This window comes from Sinocyclocheilus grahami, unplaced genomic scaffold (assembly GCF_001515645.1).
Source record: "Sinocyclocheilus grahami isolate Dianchi unplaced genomic scaffold, SAMN03320097.WGS_v1.1 scaffold204.1, whole genome shotgun sequence".
NCBI classification, from domain to species: domain Eukaryota; kingdom Metazoa; phylum Chordata; class Actinopteri; order Cypriniformes; family Cyprinidae; genus Sinocyclocheilus; species Sinocyclocheilus grahami.
This window is the reverse complement of record NW_015505383.1, coordinates 879,096-891,741: the sequence shown is the minus strand read 5'-3', so window position 1 is coordinate 891,741 and position 12,646 is coordinate 879,096. Positions and strand designations below refer to the sequence as shown.

At 39.5% G+C, this 12,646-nt stretch overlaps 1 protein-coding gene across 1 annotated transcript in view; it reads right to left on the bottom strand.

Annotated features, from left to right (window-relative positions):
* LOC107595550 (SH2 domain-containing protein 3C-like) overlaps positions 1-12,646 on the bottom strand; it is a 57,420-nt gene that overhangs the window by 14,046 nt on the left and 30,728 nt on the right. The window lies entirely within an intron of this gene.

Here is a 12,646-nt window from a genome sequence, read left to right as displayed (position 1 = left end):
TACGGCAAACTATTGATCACTCTGAGAAAAAAACAATTGTAAGGTTTATTGCCTCACTCATCAAACTGACGTATCAATCCATATGAGAAATTAAAAAGCAATTTGAGTCAAATAGAGCTTCACTGCACATAGTTCTTCTTTATAATTTATGTAACATCTAACTATGTTGCTAAAATCAAATAAAAGCATACAAATACACAATGCAGGAAGAGACTTGCTTGCCTCACTCAATGAACCGTCCCAATTGTGTCCGTTTAGACAACGGCACTCTGTGTCCAGTAGAAATAATGCGTAATCTATGAGTGTGACAGTTCAAGGCGAAGGTCTCGACCTTCTGTGACACAGGAAAACTAATCCAAACACAGGCGGCATTGTAATGAAGTCAATAAAAAGACAACGGACAAAGTTTAGGGCACTAACAGGGCTCAAAGTCGGTGAATATGGGAGATGAGGGATCAGTTTTGAAATCCTGGGTCACTCTAATGGTCTCTCCCTCTCTCTGTCTGAGGTAAACTGATTAAACATCTGATTGCTTTCCCTTTTGGACCGCCTTTTACACATGGGAACAGGAAAAGATGCTAGATTTCAGCAATCCCACTGTCATTTAACTGGTTGTGTGTGTATGTGTGTGTAAAGTGTAGAAAGATAGTGAGGCAAGGTCAAGTGTAGGGAGTTATTGCTTTTGTCTCTGCCTCCAGGGGCTGAATCCACCACCTGGGCCTAACCAGACCTCTCCGTAATCTCATATAGAAGTCTGTAATTGTCTTTTGCTGCTTGAAGATGGCCACAAGGTACAATATTCTGGTCTCATATTCTAGATTTGGGACCATAAGGAAAACCCAGTGTGTGAGCGATAACAGTGCTAGGCTGATATTAGTACTTCATATCGACTTATGAGAGGTGCCTCTCACAGGAGACAGATGACCCTTTTCCAATTTTTTTGAAATTCTCTCCTCCAACTTTATTAGTGTTTATTCAAGGGGTGAGTTAACTTTTATATAATGTTTCACCCATACTGTGCTTCCGAGAGAACAGATAAGAAAAAAATAAGATTAGCTGAGAAAAGCAGCAAGGCAAGACAAAATACAAAAAGAAGAGGTGAATCATGACAAGAAAAGAGATGAGACAAAATGAGAAGAGACAAGACGAATAAAGTGAAGTGAGACAAAACAAGGCAAGAAATTATGCAAATGATGAGACAAGACGACATGAAGCGAAGTGAGATGAGACAAGAGCAAGACAAAACAAGGCAAGAAAGGTTGAAAACAAGAGATGAATTGATACAAGAAGAGCTGGGACAAGATGAGAAGAGAATGGTCTAGATGAGTAAAGACAAGATGAGACAAAGTGAGGTATGATGAGACGAGCTAGACAAGATAGGAAAAGGAGGTGAATTGAGACAAGAAAAGAAATTATACAATAAGAGAAGATATGAGAAAAGACGAGACAAAGTGAGGTGAGATGAGACAAAAGCAAGACACAAGACAAGAAATTATGCAAAAACAAGAGAAGAATTGAGATAGGAAAGAAGAGATTGGGCAAGATGAGAAGAAAGGAGATCAGAAAAAACTAAAGATGAAGTGAGGTAAGATGAGACAAGAGTTACAAATAAGCAGATGTGAATCAAGACAAGAAAAGAGGAGATGAGATGAGATGAGAAGAGACAAGACAAAGCACTGCAAAGGGATATACAAAAGGTGAAAAGAGACAAGACAAGAGCAAGATTTTGTCAAGATGAGAAATTAAAGGAAGTGAGATGAGACCAGAAAATAAGAGATGAGACAAGATGAGAAGAGAAGAAGACCTGGCAACACAAGACAAAAGGAGAGATGAGAAGATGTGAGGTGAGATGAGACGAGATAAGAGGAGAGCAGAATAAAGCATTGTGAGGAACTGAAAGAAGAGATGAGACAAGATGAGATCAGAAGAGAAGAGACAAGATGAGACAAAATGAGGGTGAGATGAGACAAGAGCAAGAGAAGACAAGGCAAGATAAGATACGGAAATGCGAGATGAATTGAGCCAAGAAAAGAGTTCAAGAGTAAAAACAACAAGTGTTGTACCAAAGTGCTGTACAGTTGTAAACAGTTTTGGCAAGATAAAAATAAAACATGCAGATAAGCCATAAACAACTAAAACCCCCCATATGTAACACCATTGGCTAAAGAGAAGATGAGACAAGATAGAGGTGAGATAGATGATGAGATTAGATGAGATGAAGCACTGAAACATGACATAAGGAGAAGTGAAAAGAGATGAGGTGAGATGAGACGAGACAAGAGCAAGACAAATTCTGGCAAGATGAGAAAGTGTAGGAAGTTGTGGTGAGACCAGAAAAGAAGAGATGAGATTAGCGACGAGAAAAGAGATAAGCAAAGATGAGACCTGGCAAGACAAGAATAAAGGAAAGATGAGAAGATGTGAGGTGAGATGAAAAAAATAAAGCAAGGCATTGTGACAAACTAAAAGATAAGATGAAATCAGAAGAGTTGAGAAAGGACATAGGAGCTAAGGAATAAGCCTTAGCAAGCATGCATTGTCATTTCTGCAGAGTTTCACTCATTAAAGAGCCTGAAGAGAGATTGAATGAGATCAAGCTGCGTTCTGCTTTCAAACACTGATGTCTGAAGACTCCAGAGAGACACCTGGGCTGTTTCAAGTCCCCTTGCCCCACTTAGAGCTGCTCCTGGAGGGCTAAAACCTTTCTCACTGCCCTCTTTCTTCCACAGAGAAAGCACTTCTGGCAGTCTAATGAAGCGCATGCTGGGGGACCTGACCACATGCACAAACACACACACACACACACACACATACATAAATGCACAATGTAACCTCTACAGAGGCACAGGGACAGAAAGAAATTCAAGATACAGAGGAGATAAAAGGAGAGATGGAAAGGGGGTGATAGGACCTATGCTGCGCACACACCCCCAGCACTGAAGCTCTGGTTGTCATGGAAACTTCCTATTGTGTGTGTCGGCCTGGTGCCTTCATATGTCTCATGCACCACACACACATACACACCTCAAGCATTTTACAAAGCAAGAGGCCAATGCATTGTGAAAAACAATTATACTTCCTGGAACATGACAGGGCACAAGCAGCAAAGAGACAGCACTGACAGTAAACTTTTTGGGACATAAAATCTACATCTCTCAGTGAGTTTAGTGCAGTCTAACTGTTATGCTGTTGGATACCTGAATGTCAATCCAATCAGATATGCTTTCCCATGTTTTCCAGAGGACAAATAAACCAGAAAGCATGGGTTCTGAAATTCCGACACAACCTTCAACAAAACAGTCACCAAATAGTAGGATTCGGACCCCAACCAGTTCCATCTGGACCGCAAATCATTTCTCACAAATTAATATTGTCATAATTATATTTTGTGTTCACAATTTTAATAGAAATAGATTTCTGTTGAAAATAAAGTAGATACAGAAGTATTTACCCAGAAATGGCTACTTAAGGTAACAACTGCACATTTTCTCATTTCACCATGTATACTAGACTAAGCAGCAGTTTGGAGACTACTTTGTAAAAATGTGAAATAATAAATCCTACATAGAAAAAGTACTATTGCTGCCAACTTGGAAATGTACAATAATGCACACTGCTCATTTAATTTAATAAGCATTTAAGCCATATTTGCTAAGGAGGAAATGTAGTGACTGAACCTCCTAAAACTTTAATTGAATATCTCTGATCTAGAACCTTATGATATATTTTGAACGAATTGTCTTTCATAACTGTGCTTTTGTCAAATTAAGTATGGCATCTATGGAAGGTCTATGATGCCACTCTCTAGAGACAATATCCTTTTATTAAATAATTCCATTTGTACTACAATGAACTATGAATACTTATGCTTGGAAATTTTAGTCAAGGTTGACATGATAGCATTATATGACCGTTCTCAATCATTGCCTGCTAGTTTTTTTTCTGAGAAGTTTTTAGTTGATTTGTGAATTTTTTTCTCTCCTATTGCATCTTGTGGGACACATTTACCTGAAAATCCCTGGGTAAATTCATGCACAAACACCAACCCATTCAGAGGTGTTTATCTTCAAACCCCCATGGCTTGTCATGAATAACATCCAGCATGATTCATTATCCAATTTCACTCAATACCCCCATTCTCTTCTTCAGCCAATCACGGCATTCCATTTAACCAAGACACCCACCCACATACTTCCATTTCAACCAATCGGAAGAGCCTTCGCAATCACTCAGATAGTGTGTGATTGCAGCTGCTCCTCTGGGTGAAAGGAAAGACATAGACGCAAAAAAACATTAGGCCGACACGAACCGCAGATATGGCAGATAAAGCTTCACAGGTCAGCGCCTGTCATTGAGTCTGCTCTCTGGGGTAGAGCTAATCCAGTCGGCCTTTCTGAGCACACCTGAAAATCCCTGGGTAAATTCATGCACAAACACCAACCCATTCAGAGGTGTTTATCTTCAAACCCCGATGGCTTGTCATGAATAACATCCAGCATGATTCATTATCCAATTTCACTCAATACCCCCATTCTCTTCTTCAGCCAATCACGGCATTCCATTTAACCAAGACACCCACCCACATACTTCCATTTCAACCAATCGGAAGAGCCTTCGCAATCACTCAGATAGTGTGTGATTGCAGCTGCTCCTCTGGGTGAAAGGAAAGACATAGACGCAAAAAAACATTAGGCCGACACGAACCGCAGATATGGCAGATAAAGCTTCACAGGTCAGCGCCTGTCATTGAGTCTGCTCTCTGGGGTAGAGCTAATCCAGTCGGCCTTTCTGAGCACTGACCCAATGCTATGAGAGATAACAGGACAGCTGGTGTTAAAATCACCTGCCACACTGATGTGGAATATGATTTAGACCATAAAACGTTCTCTGCAGAAATGTCCAAAAGTAGATGTGAATGCTCAGCCAACACCTTGCAAGCAATTGGTTCCTTTGTACATGCTTAACGTATGTTCTTGGATAACTGTGGTAGAAACAAACCTCCATATTCAAGGGAGTGACAGAGGCACCTGTGGCATTATTATTTAGGGAGCTAGCTACAATCATGATGACAGTTTAAGGCATCGTTCACCCAAAAATGAAGATTCTGGCATTGTATAGAAATAAAAAAGCATTTCTTTAATTTCAGCAACATTTTGTGGTAAAAGAAAGTCAGTTGTTTATTGCCAATAGTGTGGTGATGTATGAAGCACAGCTCACACAGAAGTCACTTTTAAACCAAGCAGCTTTCTGATGGTCAGTGTGACAAATCCAAATGACCAATTGAACCCGATGTCAAATCTGAATGGGAAATCTTTCGCTGTCAAATTCCAGATTGAAATGACTGGATTTCACCTTAAGTGTACAGGGGTGCGTTTCCCAAAAGCATTGTTAGCATATGGTTGTTAGTTCTGTCAGGACCACTATCGTCAAAGATGATTGACAATTAGCATACAGTTTGGATTGGCGGTATGGTTCTGTTCTGGGCAAGAACTCCCTGCGCCTCCATGCAGCGTAGCATGGATGAGAGCAGGGAGAGCAGCGATAACCCCCCAGAGTAAACAGAACATAACCAACATAAATGTATTGCAGATATCGTTAAAGTTCAATAATGTTATGTACACATTTTAGAATTAGACAGATTCAAAGGAGAATCAGAAGGCTGAATCCCGACTGACAGAGGAGGAGTTGGGGATGGAGGAGGGTAATTAGCTATTGAGCAATGCGAAAACTACTGATACTAATGCGGGACCTTATATATGAATACTTAGATAGGTGTCGTATTCCCATAGGTTGATGGGGATCAGCTGAGAGTTAGCTGATGCGAGCTTGACTAACGTGGCCTGCCAGAACTAACGCTATGCTAGATTTCCATTGAACTCTATTGGTAACAACAGAACTTGCGACCATAGTTGCTTTTGGGAAACACACCCCAGGTTTGGAATGACATGTGGGTGACTAAATTATGAAATTTTTTTGGGTGAACTTACAGTGGGGAAAAAAAGTATTTAGTCAGCCACCAATTGTGCAAGTTCTCCCACTTAAAAAGATGAGAGAGGCCTGTAATTTTCATCATAGGGTTACCTCAACTATGAGAGACAAAATGAGAAAAAAAAAAATCCAGAAGGATTTTTAAAGTATTTATTTGCAAATTATGGTGGAAAATAAGTATTTGATCAATAACAAAATTTAATCTCAATACTTTGTTATATACCCTTTGTTGGCAATGACAGAGGTCAAACGTTTTCTGTAAGTCTTCACAAGGTTTTCACACACTGTTGCTGGTATTTTGGCCCATTCCTCCATGCAGATCTCCTCTAGAGCAGTAATGTTTTGGGGCTGTCGCTGGGCAACACGGATTTTCAACTCCCTCCAAAGATTTTCTATGGGGTTGAGATCTGGAGACTGGCTAGGCCACTCCAGGACCTTGAAATGCTTCTTACGAAGCCACTCCTTCGTTGCCTGGGCGGTGTGTTTGGGATCATTGTCATGCTGAAAGACCCAGCCATGTTTCATCTTCAATGCCCTTGCTGATGGAAGGAGGTTTTCACTCAAAATCTCATGATACATGGCCCCATTCATTCTTTCGTTTACACGGATCAGTTGTCCTGGTCCCTTTGCAGAAAAACAGCCCCAAAGCATGATGTTTCCACCCCCATGCTTCACAGTAGGTATGGTGTTCTTTGGATGCAACTCAGCATTCTTTCTCCTCCAAACATGACAAGTTGAGTTTTTACCAAAAAGTTCTATTTTGGTTTCATCTGCCCATATGACATTCTCCCAATCCTCTTCTGGATCATCCAAATGCTCTCTAGCAAACTTTAGACGGGCCTGGACATGTACTGGCTTAAGCAGGGGGACACGTCTGTCACTGCAGGATTTGAGTCCCTGGCGGTGCAGTGTGTTACTGATGGTAGCCTTTGTTACTTTGGTCCCAGCTCTCTGCAGGTCATTCACTAGGTTCCCCCGTGTGGTTCTGGGATTTTTGCTCACAGTTCTTGTGATCATTTTGACCCCACGGGGTGAGATCTTGCGTGGAGCCCCATATCGAGGGAGATTATCAGTGGTCTTGTATGTCTTTCATTTTCTAATAATTGCTCCCACAGTTGATTTCTTCACACCAAGCTGCTTACCTATTGCAGATTCAGTCTTCCCAGTCTGGTGCAGGTCTACAATTTTGTTTCTGGTGTTCTTTGACAGCTCTTTGGTCTTGGCCATGGTGGAGTTTGGAGTGTGACTGTTTGAGGTTGTGGACAGGTGTCTTTTATACTGATAATGAGTTCAAACAGATGCCATTAATACAGGTAATGAGTGGAGGGCAGAGGAGCCTCTTAAAGAAGAAGTTACAGGTCTGTGAGAGCCAGAAATCTTGCTTGTTTGTAGGTGACCAAATACTTATTTTACCGAGGAATTTACCAATTAATTCTTTAAAAATCCTAACAATGTGATTTTCTGGATTTTTTTTCTCATTTTGTCTCTCATAGTTGAGGTATACCTATGATGAAAATTACAGGCCTCTCTCATCTTTTTAAGTGGGAGAACTTGCACAATTGGTGGCTGACTAAATACTTTTTTGCCCCACTGTATGTGAACAGATTTTTGCTGCAATTTACAGTCTGGAGAAGTTGACGCTAGTTGCCAAAAGCCAGAGCCAGTCTTCAGATTTGAGTTGACAGATTTCATGGAAAATCGTGAAGTGTATGATGGCCACAGACTCCGATTTTTTAGCATGAGACTATGAATCCATCCAGTCAGAGGATATCAAACATGTTTGATATTTTGAGCCGATTTCAGAACACGTATTGTTTTCACTTGTCACATGTCTCCTAGCAACAAGGCACACATTTCTGAGGCTGTTTACACTAGTGCGTTTTCGTTTTAAAAACGAAAAAAAAAAGTTTTTCGTTTTGCTACGGTTACGCCTGTCGTTTACACTACTCCAGCGTTTGAGACTTTCGAAAAAGCTGCAGACCCCGGTTTAGTCTGAAAACTCCGGGGTTGCATTTCAGTGTAAACAGACCAAAACAGAGTCTTTTGAAAACAATGGCGTGGCTGCCAACATTCGCTCTGCATATCCTTGACGACCGTGTAAACAATAACATCAAGCTCATTGTTGTACCTGCATGAATGGTCATGTGACATGCGTTTTCGGTTGTGTAGTGTGGACGGAGATCGTTTCTGAAACGCAGTGAAAACGCAAGTGTAGACGAGGATCGTTTTAATTTTAAAATGCCGTTTTAAAACGAAAACACACTAGTGTAAACAGGGCCTGAGTGAGTTTGTTGTGATCGGAATGACTTGCAACTCTGGTAGTTTATGATCCTCAACTGTTTAGTGTATGATGGACAGTTTTTCCTCTGTGACTGTTTACAAAGTCGGTAAGTGTATGATATTTAGCGTTTTACAATCTATTCAGATTTTAAAAGTTGTGTGGTGTATTCCAGCTTTAACATGCCCACAAAGATTCCCCTTAAAGGTTTATGCTTAATGCACAATTTGCAGCAAATAATTTGCATGATTTTGGTTTTATGCAATTCATGGTCTTATTCATTTTTATTGTTTGATTTTAAAGACATTTTGTGTTGGGTTGCTATTTGATGTTCAATGTCAACTCAAGTACAACCACTAGTGCAGGATATGTTTCAAGCCTTTGAGGGTATATCTGGGTAATCGCACAATGTTAATAAGACATTTTGTATTACAAACCTTTTTTTTTTTTACTTTCAAGTGTTTATGTTTGAGGTTTAAGCTCTGTCCATCTACATAGACACTGACAAACACACCCAGTCTTGTGACCTTTCCCTCCGGTTGACCCAGGGATCCCGATTTTAAGACGTTGTCCATCTGCTGCCCATGCGGTGTTGCTGTCCCTTTATCCCACCTTAAGCCGTCTTAATGCCCCTATCTTGCCCTTATCTCCCAGAAAACCATCCTCGCATTATCCTTTCATCTATCCCTGCTGTCTTACACCACCCAAATCTCCCCTAAATCCCCATATCTTTCATCACTGGCCTACATCCCAACATATTAGATCTTAAAACGATTTATGTTTCTTAGATTTTCTCTCTTGGTCTGTCTGTCTCTGTTTCAAACACACACCTACACACACTCTCTGCTGTTTAACACACACATATGCGGGTCAGATGAAGTACTACAGCTCATATGACTCTATTAACAACAATACTAAGCTGATGTTGTGCCTACCTAAAATTCTCTCATTTACATGATACCATTTTTAACTAAAAACAGGACTTTTTTAATGCATTTTGGCCGTTCGTTTACATGACAACAGTGTTTTGAGGGCTTGAAAATGCAAACGTTTGAAACAGATTTCAAAGTGCACGTTTTTGAAAACTGTACCGTAATCGACAAAAAACGAATTTGTGAAAACGGCGATGTCATGCGCATGCGTATTACGTGTTCAGTCTATATGTGCACAGGCGTTTAATGTTTCTTTACAAAGTGACATCTCCAACTACTGGTCCGGCACTTTCACCATTTTCGTGGAAACCTTTTCCGTTTTTAGTGGATCGTTGTTGTGTATACATATCCTTACTCAATGATTCACTCATGTTGTTTAGATGGTTACCTTTTTAACCACAGAACACAAAAGAAGATGTTAAGAGAATTTTCAATCTGCTTTTGTCCATAAATTGAAAATTGTCAGTGATTTATGAAAAAAAGCACCAGAAAAAAACATTCCATAGGACTGTTTTTTCAAGTCTTCTGAAGCCAAAATTTTATAGAAAATTTCCCGTCTCCCACAGCTCTCAAATTCATACCAAATTCAACTTGATGTTGCAAAATGCTGTTGCAGATTTTATGCCAGTAGCAATATACAAGTAGTAGGCCCATGGACTGCTTTTTAGGTAATTGTATGGTTCTTTTTGTCCTTTTTGCAGCATGACAGTACAAATCATCTATTTTCCCTGCATGGTCGCTCTTAGAAAAAAAGGTATAAAACTGTCACTGCGCCCGTACCTTTTCAAAACCTTTGTACCCCTAAAGGGTAGGTATATCAGTACCTTAAATGTGCTTATTAGTACCTAAATTGTACATATTTGTGCCTTTTGAGGTTCCGCTTTTGTACCTTTTTAGGATAATATACGGACAAGAACAATCTGTATGTTCAGGAAGACCATTAGGACTATATATTTTGAATGGCAATAGGATGAGTGAACGATGGCAGAATTTTCTGTAGGTTCAACCAAAACTAAATTTTATGGAAGAATACACTACATATCCTTAAATCCATAGAGTCTCAGTAAAGCTAAAGAGAAAGTCACTGTAAATAAACATAGCATGAAGTTAAGACAGTTCTTATCTCCATATTTCGAGTGTCTGACTCACTGTCCCGGAGCGCCGTGAGGAACCAGAGCACAGGGTTAGTGCTCAGACTGCATGGCCAGTGAATCTGGAACATTTGATTAATTCAGTATACATGGAATGAGACCCCATATAAAACTTTTTTTTTTCTGATATAGGACCGTTTTGTTGTGTGTTTAGCCATATTTTTTCTCATATACAAATCTATGCATTAGGGTTTTTCACACTGCGTTCAAGCCTGGGTTACAATCTTTTTAAACCTCAGGCTGAGACCACAGCACATGTTTTAACTGGAATAAACAAGATACCGTTTTATTTGTTTAAAACAGCCAGACTAATATGATGAAATTTTCACAGATGAACAAGCAGTTATTAAAACAGGTCATGTTGTGTCAGTTTGTCATGAGCTGTATTTGTTCAGTCAGTGTTATTGACCTCCTGAATATGCAAATAAGAATGTTAACTCGAGGTTTACAAATGTACAAAGTGACATTTTAAACCGCTTGTATAATTTCAACAGTCTTTCCAGTTTGGCATCAGACCTCGATCTCTCTATCCTCCCCCTTCTCTGCTGTTTCTCTCTCACTCTGTCTTTTCACTGCACTTGTTTCTCCCTCTTGTGCTTTGCAGACAAATTTAGACGCAATGACTCTTGACTGTGAAGTCTGTAGTCTTGAAGCCGACTGTACGGCTGCCATCTGCTTCGCCAAAGGGTCTATGCAAACTCTTAAAGTCAACATGAAATAAAAAATTACTGTGGCAGTACTACTGGTTGTATTTACATGGGATTCCAAGGTACTTTTTCTAAGCCATTACCGTGGAACATGTCTGAAAATGTTATTGCTTGAAAGTTAGTCTCTTTCATAACTTTGGAGACTAAATGGGTTCTTCAGTTATGTTTCATTGAATTACCAACATTGTTTTTCCTAATATTCCATAAGATAAATAAAAATAAACACAACTGAGACATAATGTTGACATACAGTAAGAATATATAAAATGAGAAAGCTATAAAATGTGTGCAGATGATTTAGCTCAGATAATTAATCCTTTGAGGAATTTAAGAAATATCTGAGTTAATATTGAGAACTTTTGATGGCAGGCATTAGTATAATGGCAAATCAGAGCAATGTTTGAGACAAGACTAGGGTCTTTTTCTAAGGAGAAGTTAAGGAAACTTTACTTAATACCTCTCGCATAAAATAACAGTTTTGCAGCATTTGGTTAATTTTACATAAAACATTTTTATTTTACTTTTTTATTTTGTTTTACATTTTCAGGTTTAAATATTTATATATAAAACACATTTAAAAAATAAAAAATAAACTCAAATATATATATTCTATTATTAAATATAGATGTATAAATTCACATTGTTTTATGAAAGAAAATAACATCCATATTAATGTAAAAGTCATTTTATAAATTATCATTACCCTAGATTAATAAATGATAAAACTTCACTGTTAGTTGATGATACCTGAATGCATTCATATTTTTTGTGAATTCTAGCATACGGCACACAAAATTGGAAACACTTCGGGAGTTTCGAAATTGTCATCAGATTGGTTGAATTATACAGGATTTCCAGGAGACGTGTGTGTCGCGTCATTTAACATTCCGCCTGGAAACAAATAAGCCTTGTTGCCAAACCACCTCACCTCATGGAAGAAGAAAGCTGTCATGTTTACAATTGTGACAATAGGGCCTTTCGCACCGCTTTAGTTCCAGAACTAAATGTACAGTACTAAAGTACTGGGACGATTTTGCGCGAACTGTTTTCCAGTACCATTTAAAGGGTTGCATTCGCACCGACAGTGTGTACTAGGAAGTGACGTAAGCCGGTTGACAGCGACGTCATTTGTGCGCGGCGTTCAACAACAGAAACAAAGGAGAACAACGTTAACAACAGGAGGATGGAGGACGCTGTGATCAGAGCTGTGTTTTTGTTGTGTCTCGTGGGTTTCACAGTGGACATGGAAAGTCGACGTATATGTAAAGCGATTGAAAGAACGGAAAGGAGGACTAAGAATCTCCCACAACAACTGGCAGTGCTACATTTGCTACAAGTGCCTGCACTTCAGCGTCCGTCCGTCTATCGCTGTTCTCCATACTTGCAAAATAAGTTGACACAATGTTTACAGTATGTTTACACGCCGTTTTAAATCATGGCGGGTGAGGGCCTTTTCGTACGCGTTTGGGCAATTAATGTCTACTTACGTCACGATTAGTACCAGTTGTGCTGGTTAGACCCTGCTCCGGAGTAGGAGCTAATTTGGTTTTCGAAAAAGGCAGTCCGGTACTAAAATCGCACTCAGTTCTG